Source organism: Coptis chinensis, chromosome 4, assembly GCF_015680905.1.
Source record: "Coptis chinensis isolate HL-2020 chromosome 4, ASM1568090v1, whole genome shotgun sequence".
Lineage (NCBI taxonomy): Eukaryota > Viridiplantae > Streptophyta > Magnoliopsida > Ranunculales > Ranunculaceae > Coptis > Coptis chinensis.
The window spans coordinates 36,153,775-36,171,852 of NC_141459.1; the positions used below are offsets into that span (position 1 = coordinate 36,153,775).

At 40.9% G+C, this 18,078-nt stretch overlaps 1 long non-coding RNA gene and 1 pseudogene across 1 annotated transcript; both read left to right on the plus strand.

Annotated features, from left to right (window-relative positions):
- The window catches only part of LOC147503353 (arogenate dehydratase 3 pseudogene), a 54,285-nt pseudogene extending 37,032 nt beyond the window's left edge, over window positions 1-17,253 (plus strand).
- Window positions 11,592-13,752, plus strand: LOC147503354 (uncharacterized). Its single transcript, XR_015220174.1, has 2 exons — window positions 11,592-11,646; window positions 12,671-13,752. It is a non-coding gene; the product is annotated as an uncharacterized LOC147503354 (long non-coding RNA).
- Window positions 17,254-18,078: the final 825 nt, after the last annotated feature.

An 18,078-nucleotide genomic window follows, 5' to 3' on the forward strand; every position in this document is an offset into this window, starting at 1 on the left:
GTTAATTCACCACCTTAGTTAAATTTAATTCCATTACTCTCATCGTTTTGTTAGAATACATGAACTAATTAGAAACTTCATATCTAAATGAACTAGGAGTGGAACGAATTCTCTGCTCCAAATATTGCATTGATAACGAGAGTAGAAAACTTTGATACATTAGCTTAAAATTGCATTTAATTTTATTTACATTTGAGTTTAATTACTTATTCGTAGGTAAAACTATCATTTTTAAGTTTATCAGCCACCACCGTCTCGAAGTTGTAGACCTAATTTAGATGCGGTCAAGGCTGCCTATGGCATCCCTGCTAATGTCGTATACTCGTATTAGAACATGTGCCTGACATAACCTATTTCCCTCACTTAGTTCCCTACAGGTCGGGGTGTCTAGTAGCCACGGTTGGACAAATCATCTTTAGTTTCTGCTTCCCATTGTCGCTTTTGGATGTCGAGGTGTCAAACCACTTCAATATCCCTCCATGCCAAGGCATTGGCAACTTTTGGAGGATCATGTACACCGCGAACTATTACAATAAGTCCAGGGTACCCAAAATCTCATGTCGCGACATAGTTGCTCACTATTATATAAAGAAAAACATCAAAGATGTCAGCATGGGTTATCACTCTTTTTGCGTCGATCCTCAAAAACAATCATTTGTCCTTCGTATCACAACCTCGGACAAGACATGGCACTACTATCCGTTGTATGTTTCTGAAAATTTTATATCTGCGGATCTACCACCCGAATTGACTCTTAATCATCTTGCTATCTTGCCCAGTGGTGAGTGCCTTTTTCATTTTTCCTTTTGTATGCACAGTCCACGTTATGAAGTGGAGTGTTGCCATTTCTTTGTGCAGGTTGGAGAACTGACTCAAAGTCGCGCATCTACACCGGCGTAACTTCCACCATTTTCCAGAGACTCCACGAACTAGGACCTTCTTAACCTGTGGTCCTAGGCATAGACCCCTCCACTGGCACTCCGCTGCTATCTGACCCACAACTCTAAACTATCAACGGATATAGCGCTCCATATTACCGTCCTCTGCCCCCTAAGGAGAGAAAACCTCGTGCCTCTCCCCCGCCCAAGAAAAGAACTCAACCCAAGAAAGGCCACCCTAAAAAGCCTGTTGTCCGTAGATCTACCCAACCATCTCCCATCTCCCCATCTACTCCAGCCGCCTTCCCTCCTTACAAATCAATCGTCACTTGGGAGGATCAATATATATCCCCTCACTCTACCTCCGCGAACTCTCCACACTCTGATATGGACATTTCCAAGAGGAAGTTGTTTGACAGTGACTCCGATGATGATGAAGTGACGGAGGTCCCCCTACCACCACAATTGCTCCTCTGCTTGAGCCACCCTATAAGCGACTGCGGACGACCACGGACTTCTATGCCCCATAAGCGACCGCAGATGACCACAGACTTCAACTTCCGTCACTCCTGACACCCCTGCCCTTGCACATAATCCCCGCCAAGCCCATCGCCCTAGCAAAGGGCTAGCAAATACATCTGGTAAGGGGTTCGCAGACACTCCTGAAACCTTCTGCCCCACCTTCAAAGTCTGCAGCCGCACTGTCAATATTGGGGACTCAGCTCTAGAGAACCCCGTTATGGCCTCTACTAATGTTCTACGGCTTGCACCTTCCCAAAGATATCGCTTATGCGGAAGGGGGCTCATTTGAACAACATAGGACTTCCTTCTATACCAACTGGGAGAAGGTAATCGCCATTCTTGATTTTATATTTACTTTCTTCTACTCCATGGTGCCTTAACTGTCTTCTTATTTTCAGGTAAGCCTAGACATCTCCTATATGATCCGCAGCCTATTTGGAGCTAGGTCCAAGGTGGAGGCACTAGAGAAGGAGGTCACCAGACTTGAAGGGCTCTGCGAAACTTGCACTCATCTCCAACAGGAGTTGGAAGCTGTAGAACTGGCTAAGCTCAAGGCACAGGATGAGCTCAAGACTTCTGAGGCTGCCCACTAGCAGTATATGGATAGAGTTAACGACCACTTGAGCAATTAGCGTGAAGTACTCCTTCAGCAGCACAACGAGACTACGGAAGCCCTCTCTCAGTAACATTGGGACAGCACCGCGGCACTCATCCAGCATCACCAAGCTGATATGGATAAACTTCAGGAGTGCTTCAAGATCTTGGTCAACAAACGAATGGCCAAGAAGATCAAGGAAGAACATGTCCACCTTACCCAAGAGGGATTCCTACTTCTGGAGAAGCATGCCCCTGTTAACGAGGTCGCGGTCGCTCTTATCCCCATTCCCGCAGCTCCCGTATCAGCTAGTGACGCCACGGTCTCTAGTGCCGCTATTGAACGGGTTGTCGTGGTGACGTCACTATTGAAGAGGCCGCGGACGAAGTAATTAATGAAAATGTTTGAGTGTGGAAGAACCCAGATCTTTTGTTTCTTTATTTAGCTCTATGTAATCCTGTTTGACACTCTGTTTCCCGATACTCTGTATTTGAGATATGTTTATTTGCTCTTTTAATTCATTCGTATTTGCCTCAAAATTGTCTCTTTGATGAGTGGTAGTATCTACCCTACAATCACTCACATTGGTACTTAATACCTGCTATTTTCCATTGTAACATAGATACTTCTCTGGACCGTTTGGCCTATGAGGCCCCTTACCCTAGTATTTGCGTGATCTTTCTCTATATTTTAATGTATTTCCTTATCTCTTTACTTTTCTCCTTGTATGGTGTCCCCCTTATCTCTAAGCTCCGAGGACCTCTCTCTATGTCCTCGCTCTCTTTGATCAGCCGCAAAGCCTATTGGGGGTAGCTCAATTTGCCTCCAAGTTTAATTTGGACCTCATGTCTGTGAAGGGCTCATCCCCTCCGCTGTCTTTAGTCAGCCGTGATGCCTATTGGGGGGGTGGGCAACTCATCTTGCCCTCAAGTTTGATTTAGAACTCATGTTTGATTTGGGCATTACATTTAAGTGTAAAACTTTCTTAACAATCTCACATTTCATGGCCTCTCTATCATTTTTCCTCCAACTGTTTGTAGCTTTTAGGTGTCGGCCCTTCCATTATCCACCATTGTATATGGCCCTTCCCAGTTTGGACCCAACTTTTCATCATTCTCTCTCCTGGTGCTAGGAGTCACTCTACGGATCACAGAATCTCCAACTTAGAATTGTTGTGGCTTCACTCTCTTGTTATACTATCTTTGCAAACACCTGTGGTACTCTTCCAATATGATACGCGCGGTGTCTCTTCTCTTTTCTGTTAAATTCAAATCCCTTGACAATATGCCCCAGTTCAAACCCTCCTCCACGGCCTTAGTTCGGGTTGTGGATGCCACCATCTCCGATAGAATCACTATCTCTATGTTGTAAGCTAGTGAGAAAGGAGTTTCTCGGGTGGATGCCCGCGGCGTAGTACGATATGTCCAAAGGACATGATTCAGCTCATCGGCCCACTCCCCTTTCCTGTCCTCTAGCTTTCTCTTGAGATTGTTCATTATGGTCTTGTTAGATGACTCAGCCTATCCATTGCCTTCTGGATTGTAAGGGGTGGAGAATCCCTACTTCACCTTGTATGCTTGCAAGAAAGCTTTCACTTTTGATCCCGTGAACTGCGTTCCATTGTCCGTTATGATAGAATGAGGCAGTCCAAATTTGCATATGATATTTTCCTACAAGAATTTAATCACCTGCTCTTCATTCACCTGCTGCAATGGCACGACTTCTATCCACTTGGTGAAATAATCAGTAGCCGCTAACATGAATCTCCTCTTAACACTTGCCACGGGCAGCGACCCTACTATATCCATGGCCCACATGGCAAAAGGCCATGGACTTGACACGTTATGCAACGGTTCGGTAGGTGCAAATATCAACTGGGAGAACCTCTGACATTTTTCGCATTTCTTAGCAAACTCCACCGCGTCCCTTTTCATATGGGGCCAAAACAACCCCTGAGTCAAAAGCCAGTGTGTGTGGTTCTTCGTGCTGAATGGCTCCCACAGTCTCCCTCATGTAGTTCTGTCAATACCTTTTGTGCCAACCTCGGCCAGATGCATTTCAGTAAAGACCCATTGAAATTCTTTTGGTATAACTCTCCGCCTAGTAAGGTGTACCTCTGGGAAGTCTGTTCCAACCATCGCTTCCCTTTTTTATCAACCACCACTCTCCCGGATAAAAAATGCTTGATAGGGTCTATCCATCCCCCTTCCATCTCCATGGTTAATAATACCCCTTCCGACTCATCAGTGCTTGGTTTCTATAACCTCCCTACTTTATTATTCTTTTCTCAGATCCTGGGATAGGCGCCGCTACATAAGCCAAGGCGTCTGCATGTCAGTTTTCGCCGTGACCTAAGTGTATGAACTTGATCTTTACAAACTTCGCGGCCTTTCTGCGCAAAACCTCCAAATATTTCGCCATTCGTGGGCATCGAGCCGCGAATCCTCCGTTTACTTGGCACACGACTAAGTTTGAGTTTGAGTATATCGTCAACTCATCTATTCCTAAATCCTCCAGCATTCTCAATCCCGCTATCACAGCCTCATATTCTTATTCATTATTCGATGTCGCGAACCCCAACTTTATTGTATGTTCCATTCTTGTATTATCAGCGGTGACCAACATGACACCTATTTCATTGCATGCATCTACTGCAGATCCATCCGTGAACACTCTCCATCCATTCCTCTTATCCCATGGGTCTAGAATATCATGATCTGTATCATGTTCGGGCTCCATCACCATCTTTTCCCCCCACATATATAAGATCCTCTGTCGGGAATTTTGCCAAAAACTACTCCGCCATAGCTTGTGCCTTTTTTGTTGTCCTGACCTAATATTGGATTTCATAAGAGCTGAGCATTATGGCCCATTCTAGCATTCTCCCAGACTTCTCCGCCTTCAGTGTTTGTTTGAGGGGCATATTCATTACCACCACTACCGAATGTGATTCAAAGTATGGTTTCAGCTTTAGTGCCGAGAAGATCAACGCCAAAGTGTATTTCTCAATTCTACTGTATCGGGTCTCTGCATCTAGCAAGGTTTTTCTCTAAAAATACACTGGCTTTTCTATTTTGTCGACAACTAAGCTAATCGCATACTCTGTGACCCCTGATACAGATACAATTTCTCCACCTACTCTGGTCGTGACAACAAAGGAGCATTTCTCAAGTAACTCTTCAGTTCCTGAAACGCATTCTCACATTCCACAGTCCGTAAGAAATCTGGTGTACTCCTCAGCAATCAATACAATGGTCTGCACTTATCTGAAGACTTTGAAATCAATCTGTATAATGCCGCGACCCTTCCCGCTAATCGTTGTACCTCTTCGATGTTTTAAGGGGATGGCATTTCTACCAAGGATCTTATTTGTTCAGGATTTGCTTCTATTCCGCGATAAGTAACAATATAACCTAGAAACTTCTCTGTGGTCACCACGAATGTGCACTTCTTCGGATTGAGCTTCAAATTATGCGTTCGCAGTATGCTAATGTCTCCCTCAGACCTTCTAGGTGTTCTTCCTTAGACATGCTCTTTTCCACCATGTCGTTAATGTAGATTTCGATTCCTTTTCAAATCTTGCCCTCAAACATCTTTTCTCCCAATTGTTAGAAGGTGGCCCCGGCGTTCTTTAAGCCAAAAGGCATCCTCGTGAATAATATGTACCGCCTTCCACCACGAAAGTTGTCTTCTCCTGATCCGGTCCGTACATCGCGACCTGGTTATATCCCATAGATGCGTCCATGAAAGGAAATATTTTGAATCATATCGTTCTATCCCCTAACTCATCTACTCGCAGCATGGGATAGCTGTATTTAGGACACTCTAGGTTGACATCTGTGAAATCGACACACATACAAACCTTGCCATTTTTCTTTGGCATTGCGACAATGTTGGACAGCCAGTATGTGAATTCCACCTCCTTTATTATTCCCGTCCCTTTTAGTTTTGCAACCTCTTCACGAATCCCCTCTGCATACTTCGGCCTAATACTTCTCATATTTTGCCTCACCGGCTTTGCATCTGCACTCATATGTAAGTGGTGACATGTAAAACCTGGATCTAACCCTGTGATATCCTCAATTACCCATGCAAAGATATCTTTATTCTCTGACAAAAATTATACCAGCTTGCTCCTCCATTCATCCGGTAAGTTGGACCCTACTGATGTAAATTTCTCTTCATCCCCATCCCCAACACTATACCAGAATTTAAGAATTAGGACACACTCTTGGGACTATATACCCCGTCTCTAATTAGGAACAATAATTACCGTCTTAAATTGTTTGAATCCCATCGTACTGCTTTTTTAGGTTGACTCTAGATGACTTTGGTTAACTGAACGACATTAGTTTTCGTCCCAAATCAGAGACTAGACATTGCGTGCTTTTCCAGTTCGGTGACCGTCGTAGATGATTTTCAGAGAGAAAGTGATTCACTTGTCTTTTTCGCGCTCAACATTTCGTGAATATTTTACTACCCCGCTCATTATTTCTTTCTTTCACTAACCCTAGTATAGAAAGAAAGTGAGGATTTGGTGGGAGGGCTCTGACAATAAATCTTTGGTGGTAGTGGTTTGATAGTAAGAGCTTCAAATCTCTCTCAAAATCGGCAAGAGCTTCATCTCTCTCTCTCAAGTTTTGGTAACCCACACACACTCTCTCTCTCTCGTCAACTTTCGTTTTTGTTAGAACCCCAATTTCTAGTCAAGGGTTGTGCAAATTTCTTAAATTTTCAGGTTTCTTATTTTCGCTTCAAATTTTGCTGTAGATCAGAGAAATTTCGGAGAAGAAGATGGACAACAAAATTGTAATCGTCTGCGACAATGGCACCGGGGTAATAATAATAATTTTTTTTGATATGGTTAGTGTTTATTACTTTGATGAATTAGATAGTTTCATTTTTGTAAGGGTAGTTTGATCAAAATGTTTGCCTTTGGTTTTGATTAGTGGTGAAATTGCTTGTTTTGGAGGTTTTATGTGTTTGATTGGTCAAGTTTTAGGTGAAAGTGTTTTTTTTTTATGTATTTTTTGGGCTGTCCCCTGCGATGGTGTTTCTGGTTAGATATTGATATTCTGTTAGCATGTTAAAACATGAAACCTATTTGCAGTTCAATAGTTTTTGTTCTTCCGAGTTATTATTCAAAAATGTATTTGGTTATTTGAATGCTAGTTTAATCAAAATGTGATGAAGTGACCATGGACTGTGAAGTTGTTGAATTTAGGATACATAAATAAATGAATTTATTCCAAAATTAACATACGTCATTTGGTACTAAATTAACATGATCTTTTTAATAATGGGATTGTTCAGAATTTGGATGATATGGGCCATGTTTGGGATCATGCTTTTCAATGAACTAAAAGTAAATCTTTTCATTGGTCCTGACACTCTTTTATTGTGAAAGATTATAGGATTGGTTCTTATATATATATACATATACACAGATAGATCCAATAGAATGTAAGATTTTACTAACTGACCCACCTCTTAATCCTTCAAAGAATCGTGAAAAAATGGTTTAACTGTTTATCTTTCGACCAAACATCTCAGATTAGTCAAGGCTGGTCCGAGCTAGTCAAGATACACCCGCCTGTTGTGGTTTTATATTTGTCAATCTTGTTCTCATTGGGTGTGTGTGGTGTGTGTGTTTTATTTTCAATATGCAAACTTAAGGTAATGTGATTATGTGAGCAGTGATTAGCTACTAATGCATGTCTAGCATATTAAGCATCTAATAAGTTTCATCTAGTGGTGTCTTGACTCACTGCAGCTAATAACTTGTTGCATATTACATGTTTAGCGTATTCCTAATCTAGCTGCAGCCTAATAACTTGTCATACTCAAGCTAGCCAAGGAACTTGGGGTTAAAATTGGAAGTCCATGGGTTACTTTGTTCAAGGCTGAAAGCTTACCTGCATTTGTTTCTCTGTTTCTCTTTTAGCTAATCCATATATCCTATATAAGATTTTTCCACCTGAAACTGAAGAAACTCTAAATGCCCTCAGCATAGCGAGCTTTGAAAACTAGAGCAGATGGGTCTTGTGACAAAGATTGAATGGGTGATGGTGGGTACAATGCTTTTTGCAGTTTCATTGTGGATCTTTGGGTGAGTTTTCAGCTCCTTACTTTACGATTCTATTGCTCGTCGTGACAACATCTTTATAAACATGCATGGTTAACAATCAGATTAGTGTGTATTTGACTTTTTAAGCAATACAAGCGAGAAGCAAAAATAAGGAAGGAAGTGTCAGGCTACTGACATGTATATTTGGACCCTGTTATGTGCATGAACTTAGTGTAGACTCCCTAGAAAATCGAGTGTCTTTATTTGTTATTTAATTTTGTGCTCCTGAAACTTAATGGTAATAAGCTTTGGCTTGGAAGTAGCCTGAGTTCGAACACATCATGGTTATTTAAATACCTTTGAAAGCTTTGGCTTGGAATTTAAAAGATGAAGTTGACTTTCGGTTCACGGAAGGATCTCATTTTTGTATGAACCATAGAACTGGTAGTTATTATTCATGTGACTAAAATGATGCTATGATCTTATTCATAGCTTGCTAAAGATCCTGCTAATCCCCCCTTCCGAACTGATATAAGAATAAGCGAGTCAGACACACAACTTTTGAAAAATATTATATTCTGAGGTATTATATCTTTTTTCACTTTCGTGTTTTTATTTTCCCTCCCCTACTCCTGCTAGGGACTACTTTTTTCTCAATCCGAAACCTTAACCTTTCTCAATCGCTGAAAAGAGTTGCAAGTCCCATATGTTCACTTCTCCGGAAAGGGGCAAGCTCTAAAACCCCACTTTAAAACTATGGCCCTAGCCAACAATCCCTAATAAACATATGATTTTAAGTAACTCATAGTAGCCCAAGCTCGGGTAGGAGTAAATACTCTTTTAAAAATTCTAGGAGATAATGGAACTTGCATTAGCCGAGCCCATCCGGGTTATGAAATTTGCCATACCATTTACAGAGTTAAAGCTCCCTCCAGTTTGGTCAGCCAATCCTTTATTATTTTATATTATATTCAAAGCAAGAAAAAAAAACCCCCTCTCCTCAAGCGATCTTTCTATATATTGGCTAAGATTAATATGTGTTAGTTTGAGTTGAGAACTATTAGCTCTACTCGGCCATACCTTTTCTCTCTCTTACTTTTGGATAGCGCTCTTTTATAAATAAAAGAAACATTGCACATTTGGGTCGCCCCTTACCGCTTTGGAGCAGCTCGAAATCCTTTACTTTAGTAAAAGTTTGCTTGGGAAAGATAAAATCGTAGTTAAGCATCATTAAATTATATATTACTTCTTCACATGTTCCCTAAAGTTATTAATGTGTTAAATTTGCTTGACAACAACAATCTTGTGATGGTATGAATCTATACTCACATGTTTTGCCCCATCTTAACATTCGATGACGATTGAGATTTTTTCTGTACATATCTTTGAAATCTTTCAAATATGATGGATATCTAGTTTTCTATCTACTTTTTGTTTAATTTTGGAGAACATTCGGAGCAAATTTACTTTTTTTTTCTGTAAATCTGTACAGTTAACTTTATTAATATTGTATGTTGTTTCTTTACGTGTTCCATTACATTGTTATGAATCGACAATGTCCCGACACTGAAATTTTGAGTTTTTGACAATAATGTGTTTTTTTTTTCTTTTTCTGGTAATTTACAACAAAAGGTGTGGATGGTTGGTTCTACACTTGCATTTATTGATCTCTAAATTTGTAAACTGCATAAATTTCACAAATTTAAGATTACATCATGTGTAATATTCTGTATTCAGCGCGAATTCATGTCATTTATATGCAAGTTTCATGTTAAAGCTAATTTGCCGCATTTATCAAACGCCTATTTCCTTGTTTTTGAAGTGCTTGATTCCTAGAACTGCAACTAATGTTGTATGCTATCAGAATCGTGTGACTATTGCTTATAGTATTGTTAACAAAGTGATTATTTGGTTCTTTTGTTTTCTAGTTGGTGTTTTCCTGTGTATCATTTTTCTAAATGCTTTTGTTCTTGTAGTGTGTCAGCATAAATGAGTTTCTGAATCCCGCTGAAGGGGAAAAGTACTACAATCCAGGAGGGCGTGGTCGGGGCCTTGGTAGAGGCGGAAGAGGTGATAGGAAAGCTTTGCACGAGGCTCATGAGCAAGAAATAAGACAAAAACAGGAGAGATTATATCGTGAACGGGAGCAGAGAGAAAGGGAGGAGAAAGAGAGAGAGCGAAGGAGGCTGGAGGCTACAAGGGAGGCACGTGAGAGAGCAGCTGCTGATGCTCGCCTAAGGGTGTAAAAGGCTGCTGTTGATAAGGTCAATGCTGAGGCACGTGCTGCTGTGCAGAGAATACAAGCTCAGGCACGTGAAGGGCAGCAGCCGACGCTAAGGAAAGAGCAGAGAAGGTAGCTGCAGAAGCAAAAGAGAGAGCTGCTGTTGCAAGAGCTGAAGCAGACACACGGCAAAGAGCAGAGCAAGCTTCTACTGAGAGGGCAACTGCAGAGGCTCGTGAGAGGGCTGCTACAGAGGCTCGTGAGAGGGCTGCTGCGAGAGAGAGTCAACAAAAGAATGAGAATGATCTGGAGTCTTTCTTCGGCGGTAGAGCTAGCAGTGCACCAAGGCCTAACAGAACCACAACTTCGGTACACTTAGGGGAATAAGATTAGAAGCAAGATATTGTTTTTTTTTCCTGAAATATTAGCAGACTATTATTTTCGTCTTTGCTTCCTGCATCAGGAGTCTACTTTTGAGCCCCAATTTAAAAAAAAAAAGCACTAAAAGCCCGTCGGACATCTTCCGGAACCTCATCGACCATGCGGAAGGCATCCTCAACTACAAATATTGTTGATGATCTCACTTCAATCTTTGGAGGTAATCTTGTTGATTTTACACTTTCTCTTGTGCCAGAAGAAGCCTTCCTTCCGCAATAGTAATCAAGAGAGCTCCCGAAAAGTATGCTAATTGCTTAAATTCTACTTTGTTAAAGGTGCTTCGTCATCCGGAGAATTCCGTGACGTTGAGGGGAAACTCAAGAAAGACGAAGAGCGAGATCGATCGCCACCAACGCATACCGAGGAGTCTTGCGGTCCGCGTGGAGATTAGCTTTTCTCTATTTGTTTGTGTTTATGATTATCTTTACTTGTCATCTTATAAATGTAGAAAACCTATTCAAGTGCATTGACTAGTTTCATACTAAATTATTCATCAATATTATTTCTCTTTTTATGAAAATTGTTGTCAAGTTTTTATGGAGTCTCTCGTCCTCGTGCAAAAGCATTGGCGTAAAAAAGAATGAGCGGACCGTCAAACTCGTGAGAGATCGCATTGAGAGACATGTAAGTTTTGCGGATCAACATCATTATTCTTGCTTTGCTCCTGTTATTATGAGTTTATATCTAAAAATGCCTCTGGCTGTAGATATTAACACTTCCATCCAATCAGTTTTTTAGATGCTTAGCACTTATAAAGGAGTTGTGTTTCTCATGTACCTTCTATTGAGCACTTGAAATAAACATCACTTCTCAAATCTTACTTTGTTGTTTGTTACAGAGGATTGGAGACACCGGATCTTGAGATAAAGCGTGGTCTGCAGGGAAACAAGGGAATTTGCGGGCTCTACTCTCAACATTGCAATATGTGCGTTCTCAAATATATAAGATACATTATTGTGCTTATATTTTGGCACATGCTGCTCTGCTAGGCTATCCATATATTAATCATTGAACTTTTTGTTGCTAAGTTAAAAGAAAATACCATTTACAAACTACTAGTCTCTGCTTTCAGCTTTCTAGAAGTCAGCTAAGATAAGAACATAAGTGCGCTACTCTGTAGTAAGTCAGCTAAGCCAGGGTCTAATCGGACGGGTCTAAAGCTAAGTTGATCCCGGAATAGAAAATCTTACTTTGTTTCCTCGGTCTTTTCAGATCAGAATTAGTTCGCATCCTGTTTTCGATAAGTCAGACTAGAATTAAGTTCGAAACTCAACTATATGAGGTTTCGCTTACTTCGGAAAGAACGCGTAAGAAGCCTACTTTCCGAGCAGAAGACAAAGCTGACTTTTCTAAGAAATTGCCTATCCGATACAAAGGAATCTACAAGATTAGCTGTTTCTTGTAGATGAGAACGCCTGTATAGGACTCTTTCTAGGTTAAACCTACCCCGGGCATGGTTAAACATGTGATTCTGCCCATAGAAATTAAGTTTCGGATAGAATCCTTTACTAGCAAAGTCAGAGCCAAAGAGAAATCCAGGTTGTTAGTTCCAAGGTAACTCCCCGTAAGCTATGCTTTTTGTCGACTACTTTCTTTATATACTATAAAGAAAGATGAGCAGAGGGTACACTGAGCTAAGCCGATCCAGGTTTAGGAATAAAGTGAGTCTTTTCTCTGAAGGAAGTTCCACATTTGTCTTCACAGTTGACAACACCCTTTTTGCATAAAGGCAGTCGAAAAGTAGAATAGGATATATTATATTCCCGAGTTGCTGCAGTTTTTTGTGATACTCAATGCATCCTGTCTTTGCCTAACTTCAAGATTTCAGTTCCCATTTTTCGTATTGTCTAACTTCAAGATAAATTGGTTTTGTCTATTCTTTGCTAGTATATCTTCTAGATTCACTGCAGTACTATTTTACGCTTATTGGGTTTGTGTATTTATTTTAGATTAAGGAAAGTTCTGATGGTAAGGTCACAAGAACGTCGTAGCTATTTGTGACTGCTTATACAAGTATGGATGGGTCTTGTGCTTTTCCTGCATTCTTCATTTTAAAGAGAAACTAGCTCAACATACAAGAGGAATGATATGTTTGGAAGTATTTCTCAAATGATATGTTTGGAAGTATTTCTCAGGTACTTAAAATTGAATGACTTGAACAATTCTTGATTTATAGTTAGGAATTTGCTTATAACATCACATATCTTTGCTTTGGTTCCTTTTAGAATATAAATTCATTTATATGCTTTTTGTGCTTCCTTGGCCCCCATATGTGTTTGGTTTTTTAAGTTATTCAGTTTGAGGATACTACCACTTCCTTCTGAAGGCGGGGTGCACCTTAAACCCATTCAAATAGGAACAAACAACTAACCTATGCACAGTTTAGAGGTTTCATATCTTTGCAGACTCCTAAGTTTGAATGGGTAAGTTTCTACGAACATGAGAATTATATCATCTTGAATCTGTACATTTTTTTTTCTTGAGTCCGTCATATGATAGTGTTAAACTCGCTTTCACGACAACTCTTATCTTACATGATAGTTTCAATGATAAATAGTCTACTAGATACTTAAACCTTGATGTTTTCAGTAGTGCCCTTTGTGTTAATTATTTGATTTTAGTGTTTAATATATGAATGTTAATATTAAGTATCTGGCCATAATTAGTAGTCTTGTACATTAACTTCCAGGTTCATTCGGACAAACCGTAATCTGCTCTTGCTGGAGTGGCGCTACATTGATAATGCTCTTGCCGTGTTGTACGTTTGCCTCTGCTTTGGCTAGCTGCTTGTCCCATCTCTAGAAAGTAAATTCTCGAGGCTCTTTACCCTCATGAAAGGTTGTGCGACTCAATGGAAGAACAAATTGCGTAAAGGTGATGAAGATAGGAATTTCAAAGTACAAATTGTTTTTTCCATTATGTTCTTATGATGCCTTGTGTACTTTGAAAGCCTAGTTATTTATTGGCAATCAACAACTCGAAAACATTGTAAATTTTGAAAAACCAATGTATAATATATCAATTTTTGAAATGTGTTGTTTTAGTATGTTTGTGTAATTGATTTTATGATTTGAGAATGAGAATTAGGTAGTATTTAGTAGCGATGTTGGGGAAAATTAGGTTCTACCAAAAAAAAAATTATTAAAAAAAACATTAATTTAAACAAATACGACGGGGCATAGTGTCGTTAATTGACTTTCCAACAACAATGTATCACGGAAATGTGTCCTAAACTTAGGACGCAAATTTACGACGGGTTGGTACGTTCTAGATTTGAAAATATGAAGTTGCCGTAGAAAGGAGATTTGCGACGGCTTTGAATGTCGTATAATTAACAACGGCAATAAATGTCTCACACCCGTCGCATTTCTAATTCAAGTTACCACGCAGTTTCCCGTCGTTAATATTAACGACAGAGCTTTTCGCGACGAACTCTGGGACACCATTTCCCGTCGTAAATCTCGATTTAGGACCGCAATTACCGTCATTTTTTGCCTTTTCTGGTGTAGTGCAAGTTCACAATTTCGATCTCATCGAGGGTCTTTAGCCCCATCGAAGGCTCCGTCTCCTCCTCCATGGTGGCACTCTGTAATTGCTATGTGGACATCTTCCTGACGTCTGAAGCCTCTCCTTGTGTTCCGCGGACCATACCTTTCACCGTCCCCTAATAGTTATTCTTAGCCGCCACTTGGTCACCGTGGACTTCGTACATGCCCGTCGTTGTGGGGAATCAAATCACTTGATAATACGTTGACGGTACTACTTTCATCTCATGTATCCAACGCCTCCCCATAATTGCATTGTACTGTGAGTTTGAACCCACCACCATGAACCGGGTGAATACAGTCACAGGTAGCAAGAGTTCTCCCACAGGCTCAGTCATACTTCCATTAAATCCATACAAGTTAGTCCGCAAAGGTTTTAGCTGTTTTGCATAGATCTTCATTTCCTCCATGGTCCCTTTGAAAAACAAGTCTACTGCACTACCGCGATCAACTAACACTCTCTTTACCATGTAAGTGCTCATTGCTACTGTAATGACCAACACGTCTTCGTGGGGGGAATCGACAACTTTAAGATTCGCATTAGTGAATACAATTTGATCCCTTCCCTCCGCCGACCATGAACTTGGCTGTGAGGATCATACTAATTACCTCGTTGACCTGTTGAATACTCGATGTTCGCCTTATTTTCTCTCTATAGGCATTGTGACTCAAAACCTCTCCGCTGAAGATCACATTGATTGTTCCCAGTATCCTACCCTGAACCGATACCTGCTCATCTTTCTAAGCTCCTGTTATAAACTCTCTCAGCTTTCCCTTCTCTATCAACTTCTGAATCAACCATTTTAATGCATAGCAATCATTAGTCTCATTATTCCATATCTGGTGATATGCACAATATGGTTTACTTGGCATCTCCATTGGTGTACTTCGCAGTCCCTCATAGCCCTGATGATTTTTTTTTATCAAAGGCAAGATTTCATTCAGCGGTGTCTGTTCCAACTCGCGGTATGACTTTCTCTCCCTATTCTCCCTCCTAACTCCCTCTCTACTTTTTTTGGGCCGCGTTGAGTACCCGCGATACCCACTATTCCCCTCTCTGATGTCTCATTTTTCCAATGATCTTCGCTTTTTTCTAAGGATAGTACTACCTTCCCCGACCTTCTGAGATCCTTCTGCATTATACCATCATAACTTATGTATTTTTCCACACGGGGATACAAATCATGCAAGGTTGTGATCGCATTTTTAGCCACAGACTGATGTACTCCCGTTCCTGGACGTAGACCTCTTTCAAACACTATTACTGCGGTCCTTTTATCCATATTCTCCACCTTCAATGTCTCGGCCTTGAATCGGCACAAGAAATCCCTCACTGATTCCACGAATTGCTGCCTAACATTGAACAACGTTGCGATGTCTACCGCCCACCTTTTTTGATGTATGAAATGGTCTACGAACGCTTGTTCTAACTCTTGAAAACTATTTATGCTCCTTGACGGCAACCGGTAGTACCAGTCCGACGCCCCCCTCCCCCCCCTCCTTTAGGTTGGCCGAGAACATCATGCATCGCAACCCATCATATCGAGCTTCTTGCCACAAAGGCATCTTCTGCCAAAAATGGTGAATGTGATCCGCGAGATCTCCTTTGTCATCGTATATTTTGAATCGAGGCTGATTTAAATGTTTCAGAACCTCCGAGGCCCAAATGGTGTTGGCCAGCGGGTTATAGTTCAGACCGGCCACCACTTGGCTAGCCGCTCCTACTTGAACCCTTGTTTGCTGAAGGTTCACCTAGCGGTCGTTGGCTATCATCTCCTTAGCTTGTTCCATTGTGAGGCCGGTCATCGGGTTTTCGACCAGATCTGGCCTTACTTCTTCATTTTCCGACCCCTCGCTTGTTTCCTCTCTCTCTTCCTCCTCCCCTATTTCTCTTTCTCTTCTGAGTGCGTCATTCTACTCTCTCAACCTCATGGTCTCTTCTTGCATGAGCCGTGTCTCCTCTGATGCCGAACCCGCGGTTATTTTCTCTTCTCGATCTTCCCCTTCATCACTCACTAACTCCTTGTCTGACTTCTGCACTACTACCTTATTTGGTCTACCTCTTCCTCTTTTTGTTACTGTTTCCATCTCTCCGTTGTCTTTTTTTTTCTTCTCGTTCTCCACAGACGGTGCCAAATGTTGTACCACACTTTTTTTACTCTTCACTCTCTCTACTCTCTAGGTCTTTTTCTCTCTTCTCTAATGAATTTTCGGCCCCCTTCTCTTTTTTCCTCTTTTCTTTTTATACCCCCGTCTCCTTTCATCTTAGTCCTCCACCTGTCCCCTCATCTCTCGGTCTCCCTTTCTCTACGTGTAAGTGTCTCCGCAGCGTACCTACGAGTCCGCAGAATGATCCTATACCATGCGAGTTCGCTGCGTATCTTACATCAGGCTCATCCTACCAATGATCTTCTATACCCCGGATTCTACCACCACAAGAACTCAATCGGTGGAAGTACTTACCGAAGCTACGATCTACTCTTACGTTATTGGCTTCATATAGTTTGTGAAGTTCAACTACCGGTTCATCACTGTCTCCTGGCGTTACCTGGAAGCTGGAGTGAAGGAAGAGAATTTAACTCGAGTCATAACCATCCACAAGCATTAGCACAGTGTGAGTCGACTTTAATAACCAAGCTGGGTCTTAATGCTACTCGTGAATCAGCTTGCAGCACAGCTGCTGCGGCCAAGCACATTGCTGTAAATCAGCTCCCTGACACAGCGGCAATTGCAAGTATACGAGCAGCGGAGTTATATGGATTACATATATTTGCTGACGGAATACAGGACAATGCACGTAACGTGACTAGGTTCGTGTTGCTAGCTCGTGAGCCAATTATACCAAGAACAGATCGACCTTTTAAAACAAGCATAGTATTCGCGCATGGGAACATACGTTTGATGAAGATTGGGAGTAGGCCACAGCGCCAACTGTCCAATTCGGTTGGGTTAACAATGAGCACATAGGGAAGACTATGTACTTCTAGTGCATGTTTTATATCAGTTACGTAATTTAATCTAAAAAAAATAGGGTTTTATAGATTTGCATCCTATTTGAAAACAAAATTAGACTTGCTCCCCCAAATTCGGACTTGCCCCTCAAACTCACACCCGGTCATTTTGACCGTTATCTCGTGGTGAAATGTCCCAACTACCCTTTGCGCCTCTATTTGAAAACAAAATTAGACTTGCCCCCACACACACACACACACACACACACACAAACACAAATTTTCCTGACTTACCTCCAATTTAAATATTGCCTAAAAAGTATAAAAACAAAGTTTTTGGATTAATTTATCACTAAGAATGTAAGAGTGAGGTCATAAAATACATTAAAAAATAACAAAAATGCAGCCGAATTTTTGAAAAATTCATCAAAAACTGTATTATACGTTTCAAAGCAAAAAATCGCAAATTATTCCGAAATTTTCAAACATTCGAAAGTATAATACGTATGACCTTTCAAAAATTTGGTTTGCGAATAATTCGGCCAATTGCTAACAAGGCACACCATCTCAATCAGGCATTTTGACCGTTATCTCGTGATGAAATGTCCCAAATGTTTTTAATCTCATTGTGAAGCCACGAGATTAAAAATGGTAGTTAGGACATTTCACCATGAGATAATGGTCAAAATGCGTTGATTGAGACAGTGTGAGTTGGGGAGGGGGTTAATTTTCCTGAATTTGGGGAGGGGCAAGTCTAATTTTATTTTCAAATAAGGGTACAGATCTATAAAGCCCTTTACACATAAAAAAATAGTTGGGATATTTCACCACGAGATAACGGTCAAAACGCGTTGAGTGAGA